This window comes from Apium graveolens, chromosome 9, assembly GCF_009905375.1.
Source record: "Apium graveolens cultivar Ventura chromosome 9, ASM990537v1, whole genome shotgun sequence".
Taxonomy (NCBI): domain Eukaryota; kingdom Viridiplantae; phylum Streptophyta; class Magnoliopsida; order Apiales; family Apiaceae; genus Apium; species Apium graveolens.
This window is the reverse complement of record NC_133655.1, coordinates 27,479,130-27,492,791: the sequence shown is the minus strand read 5'-3', so window position 1 is coordinate 27,492,791 and position 13,662 is coordinate 27,479,130. Positions and strand designations below refer to the sequence as shown.

General features: G+C 33.7%; 1 long non-coding RNA gene across 1 annotated transcript; it reads left to right on the top strand.

Moving 5' to 3' along the window:
• Positions 1–235: 235 nt before the first annotated feature.
• Positions 236–1,316, top strand: LOC141684687 (uncharacterized). Its single transcript, XR_012560659.1, has 2 exons — positions 236–742; positions 909–1,316. It is a non-coding gene; the product is annotated as an uncharacterized LOC141684687 (long non-coding RNA).
• Positions 1,317–13,662: the final 12,346 nt, after the last annotated feature.

The window sequence follows — 13,662 nt, the reverse complement described above, 5'->3', positions numbered from 1 at the left end:
AAACTTGATTGTAGATTACCTATCTTGTTATACTTTTATACTATGAACACACAGCTGACAGTAAACCAAATTACATGTCCTTGAAGAAAAGCACAATATACTGTAATCAGTATGTTATTTAATTTTATTCTATAGCTGATTTGATTGAATTTGTTGACAAGTATTTTGTTTCACAGATTATTCTGAATGGCTACATTCCTACCCTAGGCTCCATGAGATTACTTACTAGGTAAACAGCACATGCAATCATGCTCATTATTGATAATGATTGTAGAATATTAGAGGCTTTAGAGCTCATTGTACAATACATAAAGATTTGATTTCAAGTACTATTATTTTATTTGTATAGACAACTACTACATGAGTTCATTTGAAAAATAATTACAAAACTAATATATAGTGGACTTACCAGTTGCCACCTTGGTCAACTTATTAATATTTTTCTGACTGGTTAGCAGTGGATCTTGAAATGTACAGTTTGAAGAGTAGGAAAGAGGAGAAGAAGCAAACACAGAACTCTTGAAGTCTTGTGTGCCGATTTTATATAAATAAAGATTTAAAGCTAGGGTAATCATATCTTGCAAAGACCAATCCAAGTTGTAACTTGAATCTTCTTCATTCTCTACCTCTCATTTCAGCTCCAGCTTCGCAAAGACTGCACACGCTGATCTCCAGGGTTGTGCGACACATGGGACAAGAGGCCGTCTTAGATAACCACGAGTCTATACATTGAGTATGAAAGGTATGTTTGCAGTTTGGTAGTAATCTGCACTTGTCACCATCCTTGAATATCTCCAAGCACACGGCACAGTCCAAATAGCTCTGGCTTTCCTCGTCCACCTCCACTTTATAATCGAAACATGGCAGCTTGTTTATCTCATCTATTGACATGATTCTTCTTTGCAAAGCAAAACTGCTGCCAACGCCATTTTGTTCCCTGAAAGCTCGTTCAACTATCCAGACATGAATAATCACCAAGATAGCAATTCCAGTAATCAGTAGCATCACACAGGTTACTATTTCATCCACCATGGTCACACTTTCAAAGCACAACTTGCGAGCCTCGTGTTATATCACTTATTGCGGCATATATGCCAATAGTTTTGTATTATTATAAACTCTTTGGATGACCTGTGTGACCAAAGAGGTGAGTAGAGTCTAAAGAGAGATTAATCAATATACCTAAAAGTAGAAGCTTAGAGGTTTCGATTGCCTTGAAAACTTGTGTGTATGTTCAGACTAAAGACTGAGAATGTTTTCAGAACTGATTACACAGGCTAAAATTTTGATGCAAACAGAGTACAGGGTGAGGCCATTTGCTAGTATCATTGATACAATCCTAATGGATATGGGTAGCTGTAGCTTTTTATATGTGTACTGGAATGGATCAATGATCATAATATTTGTTATTATGATTTGATTTGATGATCTGTTATATTTTCTTAAAGGGGATTCGTAACTGCAGGGCATTAGTAGTATGAGACTAGATAAGCTAATTAGAGAAAGGTTGGTGGCAGTTATGTAGTACTAATATGCAAATTAGAGGGAAGGATGGTGGGTAATTAACCGCTGCAGAGAAATGGAAAATGGCATTTTCTTACAAGTGGCATGCATACATATTTCATTTCTCTACTTCAATCGTCTTACGTTCCAGCTAAATCTTAATATAATACATAATTAGTTTGTAATACATTATTGTATGCAATAATGCAACACATTTTTGTGCTTCTTTACTTGATAGATCTGTTTTCCTTGCACATGATTTTCTAGGGATAGCTACTTGAACCCTTCCATAATTTTTTAATATATGATAATGATAACAATTAACTAACAATTAACATTTAGCAATGAAATGATGATGCATACAAATAGATTATTTAATATAATGCAATAATTCAGTGGTCTAACTGTTTCTCCAAATTTAGTTCCAAATAGGCTATAGAAAAGATTATATATAATGTTTAATATAGTAATATAACTAATAGCTACTATTCATGATATACAATCTAAAATTTATTTAATTTCCTTAATACAATTATATGTTACTATAAATTACTTATATAGTTGGTCATGAGTTCACTGGAGTAAGTTTCTTACATTTTCTTCATTTAATTGGTCAAATTCATCACAGAAAAATGTGATTTGAATTCTAACTAAAATAATTTGTAGAAAGTTTGAATCAGACAGGTTAATTCTTTCATGACCCCTAATGCCATTATATACGAACAAGTAAATCATAGCATAAAAGAGAAGAAGTGAATTTAGAACACTAAATGAGCAGTTATCATGTAAAACGAGATCCTGATTCATGCTTGACAACACGCACGTCAACAATAGACCGGTTCTAGAGCACTCCCACCGGTTATATACGGTGCTTATCTAAATTTTAGAAGACTTGCAACAGTGTTCTAGTAAATCTCTTAGGGATGTTTGGTTGGCTGGGTGTCACTAGGTTATAATAGAAAGGTTAAGATAAAGATAACGTGTGTGAGATATTATTCTTGATATTATATATTTGGCGGAGTAGTATATAAATATGATTAAATTAAAATATTTTTAAGTAATTAATTTTAATTAATTTAGATCTTGAAATAATTAATATTTTGATACATTAATTATATATGATAAGATATCTAGTAAATTTGAGGTATGGATTTAGACGAACAAATTTTTGAACCAAATATTAGGAATGAGTTTGAAATGAACAAAATTATAATAGAAATGTTTGAACTAAACAACCTATTAAAAGATTTGGATCCTTTATCATTCTTTAACTAGTTTACCAAGCCGAGATTTGCAGCGGCGTTTTTTTTTTATTTCTTATCTGATCTTAGTCATCATGAAATCATGGATAATAAATAAATATAATAAATCAAAAAGTTTAAAAAGTCATTTTCGCGTTAACATGTTTATTCCAATAAGTCACTCTCTCATTATTCATAAATCTGATATCGTAAAATTATATTATTATTAGTCAATAATCAATGTAATATTTTTTTTATTTAATAATATATATTTTTGAGAAAATTGCAAAAATAAATTGAAATTATATGAGATGCGTCACCTCACCGCCCTTGTCTTCTCTTTTATATATGTATAAAATAACGATTTAATGATTTAAAAAATATATTTATATATACTTGTTTATGTAGTTTTTATAGTCTAAAAATTTAAAGAAAAATTTAAGAAAAATATAATATATCAAGATGGTAAGTCGTATGTCGTACATCAAGCGGATCACATATAGCACATAACACGTAAGATATTTAATAAAAATATTTTTTCAAAGAAAATTCGGGATTTAAATAATTTTTCAGATATTTAATACAATATTTTTAAACATTTTTCGGAATTAAAATGGGTCGTTAAATCATTTATAAACAATTAACAGGGTTTGGATATCCGAATCTGACTTTAAAATCATTTTATAATAATTATCGAGTCTTGAAAATAATTTAAAATAATATTTTAAAACTCGAAACTATTTTTGAAATTTTTAAATCAAAATAAATAATTAAATCTAATTAAAGAATCAATTAAAATTAATTAATAATTAAATAAATCAATTAATCAATTAATATTTGAATTAATCGATCAATCAACTAATTACTTATTAAATAAAATAATTAATTGAATAATTCAAATTTATTTTTGGATTAAAAATAATTTTTGAAATTAAAAAAATGATTTTTGGAATTTTTAATAATTAAAAACGAATTTTTGAAATTAAAATAAATAGAAAATATGATTGTTATGAATTTTTAAAACATGAATTCCATTTTTGCAATTTTTGGAAACCTCGGGGACTAAATTTCATCGTTTTCAAAAGTACAGGGCCTAACTACAATTTTACAAACCCTCACCGGAAAAACGACGGGGTTCACCGGAGATTTCGATCCCGGAATCCTCCGGCCACAATCTCCTCCAGATTTGATCTACAAATAACCAGGAATTCAACCATGTAGTTACTTTAACAAATAACCCCTGAGTTGACCGGAATAACTCGAAGAAAACTCGTCGGACAACGAGTTCTTCTTTTCTCCGGCCAGCTCGATTCCAGTATCGCCTGTAGACGAGACCCCCACCAATCGATTACTCTTTTCAAGCTCTACACATCCATACCAACAAATCAATCTAATAACCCCTAGATCAAAAAAAATCCTAATTTCAATCTAAAACATTCATACGAGTTATAAACCCTAATTTCATAATTCGTAGATTAAACTCAATTTTGAACATGTTATTGAACTCCAAATGACTATTATGACATACCAAAATGATCAGAATCAAGTTATCTACAACATGCAAGCATCAAATCATACAAACAACATCAAAAAAAAATCAAAAATTTATAATTTAATCCAAAATAATTTAAAAATAAATAAAATTATAGAAAAATACCGGTTAATTCTGCAGTGAAATAGGTTCTTGAATCTGATAGTACTCTCTAAGACCTTCGATTTGGTTACTCGAACTCCAAAATCGAATATCGATAACGCCTTGAAATTTGGGTTTTATTCTGAAGAACTAGTATGAATATATTGATTTTCTCTGAAAATTATATATTTTACTGTTTGCAAATGATTATCTGTACAACATTAAATACGTTAAAGGCTATTTATATTTACGTAATAATGGTTCCCCGTTGAATCATATCGGATATATAAATATCCAAATTGGTACCGGTTTTAGGATAATTATCCAAAACTACACATTTTGTAAATACAGACTTGGTCTCAGCGCTTTGATTACACGAATTACGAGAAGATAATATAATAGTTTAATCAAAATATCTCGTTTCTCGAAAGTACGGTTTTATCGGTTTACCGAAACGAACATTGTATCGAAAATTTTGCACTGGGACCCGCTCAGGGAAAACCGGACTCCGGATCGAAAAAGTCAAAATATGGAAAATGCTCGGAATATTGCAATTAGGTTTGAAAGGCGTTTTCCAGAGACTTCCGGGTTGTAAAAACGTGAAAACGGTTGAAGTAGGTTGGTTCCCGATTATACAAAATAACTTATAAATACTCAGAAAAAATAATTTATTAAATCCATAAATCATTTATAAAATCATATAACATAAAAATTAATAGAAAAATATCACAATTATCTACACTTTATTTTGGACATATAAAAATTAAAATACTCAAATGTTATCAAATTTAAATATCCAAACACAGATACCACTTAACTAAAAATAATTCACTAAAAATCCACATAATAATTATATAATAATTATTTATTGATAAAAATAATTACACGATATATCCCAGATATTACATCATCCCCCCTTAAAAGGATTCTGTCCTCGAAATCTCCTAAGAAAACAAATGAAGGTACTTTTGTCGCATAACACTTTCTAGCTCCAAGGTTGATTCTTCAACCCTTGGGTTTCTCCACAACACTCTTACTAACTTTACAACTTTATTTCTTAAGACTTTCTCTCTTTCTTCTAGAATCTCTATTGGACTTTCTACATAAGACAAATCTGTCTAAAGTTCTATCGGCTCGTACTCAATTACATGCCTGGAATCTGGATTATACTTTTTAAGTATTGATACGTGAAAGACATTATGAATATGCTCTATATGCGGGGGTAATTCCAGTTCATAGGCTACGTTGCCGATAGCTTCAAAATTTCAAAAGGTCCGATGTATCTAGAACTCAGCTTTCCTTTCTTTCCAAATCTAGTCAATCCTTTCCACGGTGACACTTTCAACAATACTAAATCTCCGTCTACAAATTCCATATATTTCCTTGATTGATCTGCATATTTTCTCTGATGGTTTTGGGCTGCAATTAACCTTTTCTGAATAACTTCAACAACTTCTTTTGTTTGTTACACCGATTCGGGTCCAAGTATCTTGCGTTCTCCTATTTCATCCCAATATACTGGTAATCGACATTTACGTCCATAAAGAGCTTCATAGGGTGGCATTTCAATGCTGGCGTGATAACTGTTGTCATAGGGTAAGTGCTCGTCCCAACTTCCTTTGAAATCAATAGCACAAACACGTAACATGTCCTCAATTTTCAGAATCGTTCTCTCGCTTTGGCCATCAGTATGTGGATGGTAAGCTGTACTCATATTTAATTTGGTTCCCAAACATTCCTGAAAACTTCTCAAAAAATCTCGAATTAAATCTTGGATCTCAATCAGATACGATAGACACAAGAACTCTATGACGAACTACTATCTCTTTCAGATACATGTGAACCGACTTATCCAATGAAAACCTCTCAATAATAGGCAGAAAATGAGCTGATTTAGTAAGTCTGTGCACTATAACCCAAATGGCATCGCGGTTCGCTTTTGTCCTTGGTAATCCGACTATAAAGTCCATAGCAATATGCTCCCACTTCCATTCTGGAATCTCTAATGGTTGCAATAGTCCACTTGGTCTCTGGTGTTCTGCCTTGACCCTTTGACATATATAAAATTTGGTAACCCATTCTGCAATTTCTCTTTTCATATCTGGCCACCAATAATTTTTCTTTAAATCTCTGTACATATTGGTACTGCCTGGATGGATTGAATACCTTGAATTGTGAGCTTCCTGTAAAATTTCATTCTTCAACTCTGTCACTGGCGGAATCCAAATTCTGGAAGAGAATATGAGAATAACTTGATCATCCTTTTAAGTACATAACTCTTCTCCTACAAAACGATTGATATCCTGATCCATTACTTCCTCTTGATACTTCTTTATCTTCTCTAACAATTCTGGCTGAAAAGTCATACTATACATCTTTGCTTCATTAGGCTTGAAAACTCTGATCTCCAGTTCTAATTTATGAAATTCCTTGTATAACTCTTGTGGTCCTGTCAACACGTTCAATTTCTCATTTCGGCTTAAAGCGTCTGCCACAACATTTACTTTACCTGGGTGATAGTTAATCGTACAGTCGTAGGTCTTGATCAACTCTAACCATCTTCTCTGCCTCATGTTGAGTTCCTTTTGCGTGAATATGTATTTCAAAGTTTTATGATCCGTAAAAATCTCACATCTTTCTCCATATAAATAATGTCTCCAAATCTTCAAAGCGAATACTATGGCCGCTAGCTCCAAGTCATGAGTAGGATACTTCTGCTCATGAGGTTTCAGTTACCTAGACGCATAAGCAATGACTTTATCGTGCTGCATCAAAACACAACCAAATCCCTTATGAGAAACATCACTATAGATTACAAAATTTCCTTGATCATCTCGAAGTGACAAAACAGGTGCCGTGATTAATCTCTTCTTCAGTTCTTGAAAACTTTCTTCACACTTTTCGTTCCATATAAACTTCACATGTTTCGTAGTAAGCTTCGGCAAAGGCGTCGTAATCTTTGAGAAATCCTGAACAAATCGTCGATAATATCCCGCTAATCCCAAGAAACTCCTCACTTTTGTTGGTGTTTTTGGCCTTTTCCAATTGTAATAGCTTCAATTTTTGCCGGGTCCACTTTGATCCCTTCATTACTGACTATATGCCCTAAGAACTGAACTTCCTGTAGCCAAAATTCACACTTTGAGAATTTAGCATACAACTTTTCCCTTCTTAAAATTTCCAAAGATATCCATAAATGTTCTACACGGTCTTCTGCTGACTTCGAGTAAATCAAAATATCATCTATAAACACAATGACAAACTTGTCCAAATATTCTTTGAAAATTCTATTCATCAAGTCCATAAATGCTGCTGGGGCATTGGTTAATCCAAAAGATATCACTAAGAATTCATAATGACCATACCTTGTTCTAAAAGCTGTCTTCGGTATATCTTCTGGTTTAATCTTTAATTGGTGATATCCGGATCTCAAATCAATCTTAGAAAAATACTTGGCTCCCTTCAACTGGTCAAATAGATCATCTATTCGAGGTAATGGATACTTATTCTAGATTGTAAGCTTATTGAGCTCCCGATAATCGATACATAATCTCATGCTTCCGTCCTTCTTCTTCGCAAGATCCTCTAATACCTCTCTGGCCCAGCCCATAAGAGCACCAGGGCCTGCATACTCACAAGTAGTTCCATGCAGTCTAGCCTCAAGAACCCTCTGAGTCACATGAATCTCCTCTCGAAGCTCCCTCGCACTCTTGTCAACATCTATAGCCCTCACAATATGCTGTAGCTCCTGAATTTGTGCCAATTGGGCCTTTCGCTCCAAAAGAAGAGCCTCATACCAATAATAAGAATGGTATGGAGTAAACTGGAAAGATGAACCCGTAACTGAATGCCCAGTAGAATCAAAATCAGTAGGTGGGGGTCCTCGGATAGGTGGCCTTATACTAGGAGGTGAAATAGCTCGCAGTGGTACAACCGTCACAACAGGAGGTAGTATATCTAATACCGGTGGAAGAGCAGGACGTGGATCAGATGACGGTCCTTCGACTGAAGGCTCAGAATGATCAGCTGGTACTGGAATAAAGGATTCTGCCATCGCTTCTATCTGAAAATCATATCGCAAGATAAGAATCTCAAACCACAACACGAATTATACTAACACCTATTATACAGTCGCACTCAACCTCTCGATGCTCCAACTTTCTATTTCTTACTTCTAATCCTAACCCTCTACCCATCCTCGACAATCTAGGCTTGTGTCAGTAACTTATAACCTGTAACTCTGATACCAAACCTGTGACGCCTTCCAAACCCGGGTCAGAAGTTTGGGGTTCACAACACACACACACAATATATAAACCTGCTTATGATAATAATAATAATAATAATAATAATAATAATAATAATAATATGTAATGAACCTACTTACCTCCATCCACGGATTGTAACAGGTTAAAGTATGCACACAAGCCACAACTTACCTATATTACAAACGTTCCAAATCCCAACTAGTTAAACTTACAACTAAATATCAAACATTCTTACAAACTTTCAAACTTAAACTATTAAAAAAGTCTTCATCTAGCTTATTCCGTCTCAACCTGGAATCCTAGCTCGCATGCTTGATTGGGGATCCTCGCTACCAACAGGTTCCTTCTTAACTGGAAATGAACATAAACAGAATCACACAAATGAGCTAACTAGCTCAGCAAGTCACAATGACAATACTGAGATTAAACAATGATCAAGTGAAATGATTTAGGATTTTAAGTTTCTTTATAAGCAATGATTAGAATTGGATATTCAATTTTTATTTAAAAAACCAAGGTTATGCTGCTGATCAGTCATGCACTAACCCCGAGAAAGGCACACAACTCTGCTCTAATTACTAGATCCAATGCACACATTGGACTAACATGACCACCAATCTGGTCCACATTTATAAATAATCAAATTCTATAACAATAATAGAATAAACAAAGTAAATCAATAAACAGAATCGTAAACAATACTGGTCTTCAAGCATAAGGTGATTTGTAATCACCAAATAGGATACAACAAGGTAAGTACAAAGATTGGCTATCATCTGGTAAAAGAATCACATAATAGAAGAATCAAGGTCTTGTGGTTATAAGGATTAGTCTTCTGATGTATAAGATATGAAGGTTTTTATGTTAAATAATTCCGGTTCAGTGATCGGTATTTAGTTTGTATGTATTTGTGGATTAGTATCGTATGTCTATGGTTTGTATCTGGTATTCAACAATCAATGTTTTACAAAGAATAAGGCTTACGGCTTAAAGATCAATAACTGGAATCAGGGTTTAGGGTTAAATGCTTCAAATCACTTGCAATATAAATAGAACTAATCAATTACTTGCAATATATCTTGAGAAGGTTCAGAACACTTGCAATATATCACAAGAAGGTTCGAGAATACTTGCCTTATCTCGGTTTGCTAATGCTTCTCTTGCTTTCAGCATCGTCTCCTGACCACTGACTATCTGCTTCCCCTTTCTACGCCTCGCTTCCTCTGCTAAACATCACAAGTATCTATCAATACTTTTTCTCACTTTATTCTATTCATTACAAGCTTCTATCTACCCTTCGTTTTTGTAACGACTGAGAATTTTATGACGTAATTAAGTCAATAAAGTATGATTTATGTGAAGTGATTATGAAATATGTGATTAAGTGATGATTAAATTTCTTTATTGTATATTAGTATCTGGGAGCGTAGATAAACGCGTTCCAATTTAAAGACTCAGCTTAGGAGTTAAGCTGTGTTGTCGGGCCGTCAGGTAGAACGGAACCCGTCCTAAAAAGGGATTAAAGTATTTAAAATGTGAAATATGTGTTATTATGTGAAATGAATGTTTAAGTAAAGTATTGCGTTCTAGTGATGTGTCGGTCGGTAATGATTTTGTGAAGCGTAATTGAAACGCTGAGCGTCGGGCCGTCAGGCAGAACGTGACCCAGTACGCGAAAAGAGGAATAATGATAAAAAGGGAAATTTTTATGATCAGACATAAGTTGTGATGTGTGAGTATACGTGCTTGCTTGTCTGTATGCATGATTACGTGATCTATTGATATTTTAAGGGAATTATTTGATTTAAATAAGGTTTATTTAACCTTTGCACATTTTTATAAAATTATATGAGTAAGGTAAAGGCATGAGATTTGTTTTGTTATCTTCAAAATAGTCCTAGAGACTTTCTAGAAATGATAGACAGATTTATTTCATGATCGTTGCATTTTAAAATGATTTTTATGTATTAAAACGCTATTTTTAGTACAAAATTGTAAAAATCATATAAAATCAACCGTACGCTCAAAAGTTTATTATGAGTAATGGTTGGAAAGCTAATTTCGAGATCCACGTTTTAAAATTATCATTCGTATCAAATTTATTTTTTTCGAGAGAGATATTTGCAAATCGAATTCGTTTTTTCTAGAGAATAAACGGTGAATTGGAAATAGAATGGCCTAATTACTAAACTACCCTTCCTTGGTAGTATATAACCCCACCCCACCCGCTCTTTCTTTCTTTTCTCACCCAAGCTGTGACGGCCTCAACCCCGGGGTCAGGAGTTGACGTCACTAAACACAATTACCCAAAAATTATAACAACAGAGTTATTATTATTAGAATATACTAACTTGACCCCAAACCAAGATCCGATCCAGGTTCAAGTATAATTCAGGTTTCTCATTATTACAAACTCTTTATTCACTATCTACGACACACTAACTTTATTCAGCAACTCTTCATACCTCATGGTCTGAAACAAACTACCTCAGAGGAGCCAGGTCCAGAAGGGGCGGGAACACGGATCGGTCTGACAGATCTTCTAGGCATCTGCGAAATATACGTAACAGTTTGCAAGGGTGAGCATAATCACTCAGCAATACCAAATATGAATAACAGATTAAAATAATAATGCAACAATAATGGGAATATAGCTGTAATCATGATATCAACATTTCATAATGATAATCAAAGTAAATCGATATCACTAACTAGCATGCTTTGTGAAAACAACATTATAGTGTGCTGCGTAATACCAGAGTCCAATTTTAGCATGCTAATCATTTTATAAAAACCGCTGTATCAATAAATCATGCTTTCATATAATTCACAAATCCCAATAAGATACATAGCGGATATGTGAAGACAGCTGATCAGGCTATCAACACCAGACGGCTCTAACTGCCATCCCATCTACCTGTTCCGGAACTCAGAGACTAGCTAGGTCTCTGACCTGTTGGACTAATCGGTTTTATAATGCCCGCAACCGAATTAGCCTCTTACGCTACCTCAATAGGCCTACTCTGGCCCCAATATATCCCATATCTGATCGTTTTATCCAGTTTTCAAACACTTGTACCTATCTCCTTTCAAAACCATATATTTAACCAACACACATATAAAAATCCAGTTCGCAAATCGTTTCATTCGAGATAGGTACCTTTTGAAGTTACTTCTCCCCAAAACAATTCGAAAACAGTGATTTTATAACTACGGGGGATACGTAACTTAGAACATTTCTGTTCCATTACGAGAATAAAATATTTAGCTATTCATATACACTGAACCATAAAAGAATGGTCAGGGGTACTTGCCTTGCAACGCTTTACAAACCCTAATAGCTTTCACGCTGACTTTGATCCTGGAACAACTCGACTGGGATCTACAATTACAGAATACCTTAATTAGTTATACCGACATGCTTGATATCCTCAAATCCTAATAACCCAAATCCGACAACCCGACTCGTATTATTATTATACACATAATCATGCAATTATATTTCTCGAACATTAATAGGGATATCACGTAAAACATAATTATGTATGATTACAAATATATTTTAGAAAATTTTGGCAGCAACTTCTTTATTTATAAGACTACCCGTCGTTTATAATCGACGTCAACAATTCTCAATAATCCACAATATTATTTATCCTTTTATACAACTTACATCCCAACACCAATCACAACTAATTATTTAAGTCCGAAAATATTTTACATAATTATTTTATTTTATTTATTTATAGAATTTAGAACTCAGAACATCGTCATCACCGTCCACCGTCCGCTCGTAGCGAGTCATCGCGGTACGGCGGCAAAATTTCCGGGGTACCCGATAATTCAGATTCCAACCAAAATTTCACCGATTTTTTTTAAAATTATATTTTTTACTGCACGGTATTTTATTTCACAAAATCAGTCAACAAAAATCCCTGTAATAACACAAATTAATTCATATTAAACCAACTGCACAATAATTAAGCCCATAATTAGAGCCCACTACTAAACCCAACTGCCAGGCCCAATAACAGGCCCAACAGAACCAACAGAATTAAGCCCAACAGAATCCAACACAGGGAAACATCACAGCACAAGAACCACACGACCACAGCACACATGCGCCGCGGCTCGCGCGCACACACCGCACATAACACACACAACTCACACTCACAACACACACAACACACACAACACACACAACACCACACAATACACACACAATCACACACAATCACACACAATCGCCTACCGCCGCCACCAACCGGAAACCGGCGGCAACAGCGGCCAGAGAAAGGAAGAGACAGCAATGGAATACAAGAAAACAGGCAGCATAGTAATTACCGAGAGGAGGTGGAAGCAAGCGAAGGAAGAAGAAAATGAAAAAGGAACCGAGAACGAGAGAGAAGAGAGAGAACAACAGGGAGAGAAACAATAGAGAGATGATGTTTTAATTCTCCCCAAAGCCAACCGCTGACACGTATCTGTTAATTGGATACGTGTCAATTTCTTTTATAAGATTTTGACACGTATCTCAGATATACCGGGAACTGAAATTTTGCCCCGAAAACTGAATTTAACGAAATAAGTTACGAATAAAACAACCTCAGAAAATTACGAAAATATCTTTAAAATATTATAAATATCCCGAAGTAAATAAAAACGTAAATTTCAAAATTTTTAAATAATTTTTAAGGTACGCTTTATACCCGCTTTTTAATAAATAACGAAACGGCGCGCGCATGAAACGATTCCCGAAAATTTCCAAAATAATTTTAAAATTCTCCGAATAATACGAACTTAATAAAATATAAATTTCATAATTTTTAAAGATTCCCATAATTAAATATGGATTTTAGCATTTAACACACTCAGAAAATCATTTGAAAATGAATAATTAACAAAATATTAATTTCTCAATTTTATAAAGTCCTAAAAATAATCATTGAAATTATAAAATTAGAAAACCAATTTTAAAGTCAACCCAAATATTTATGGAATTAAAATTACAATAAAG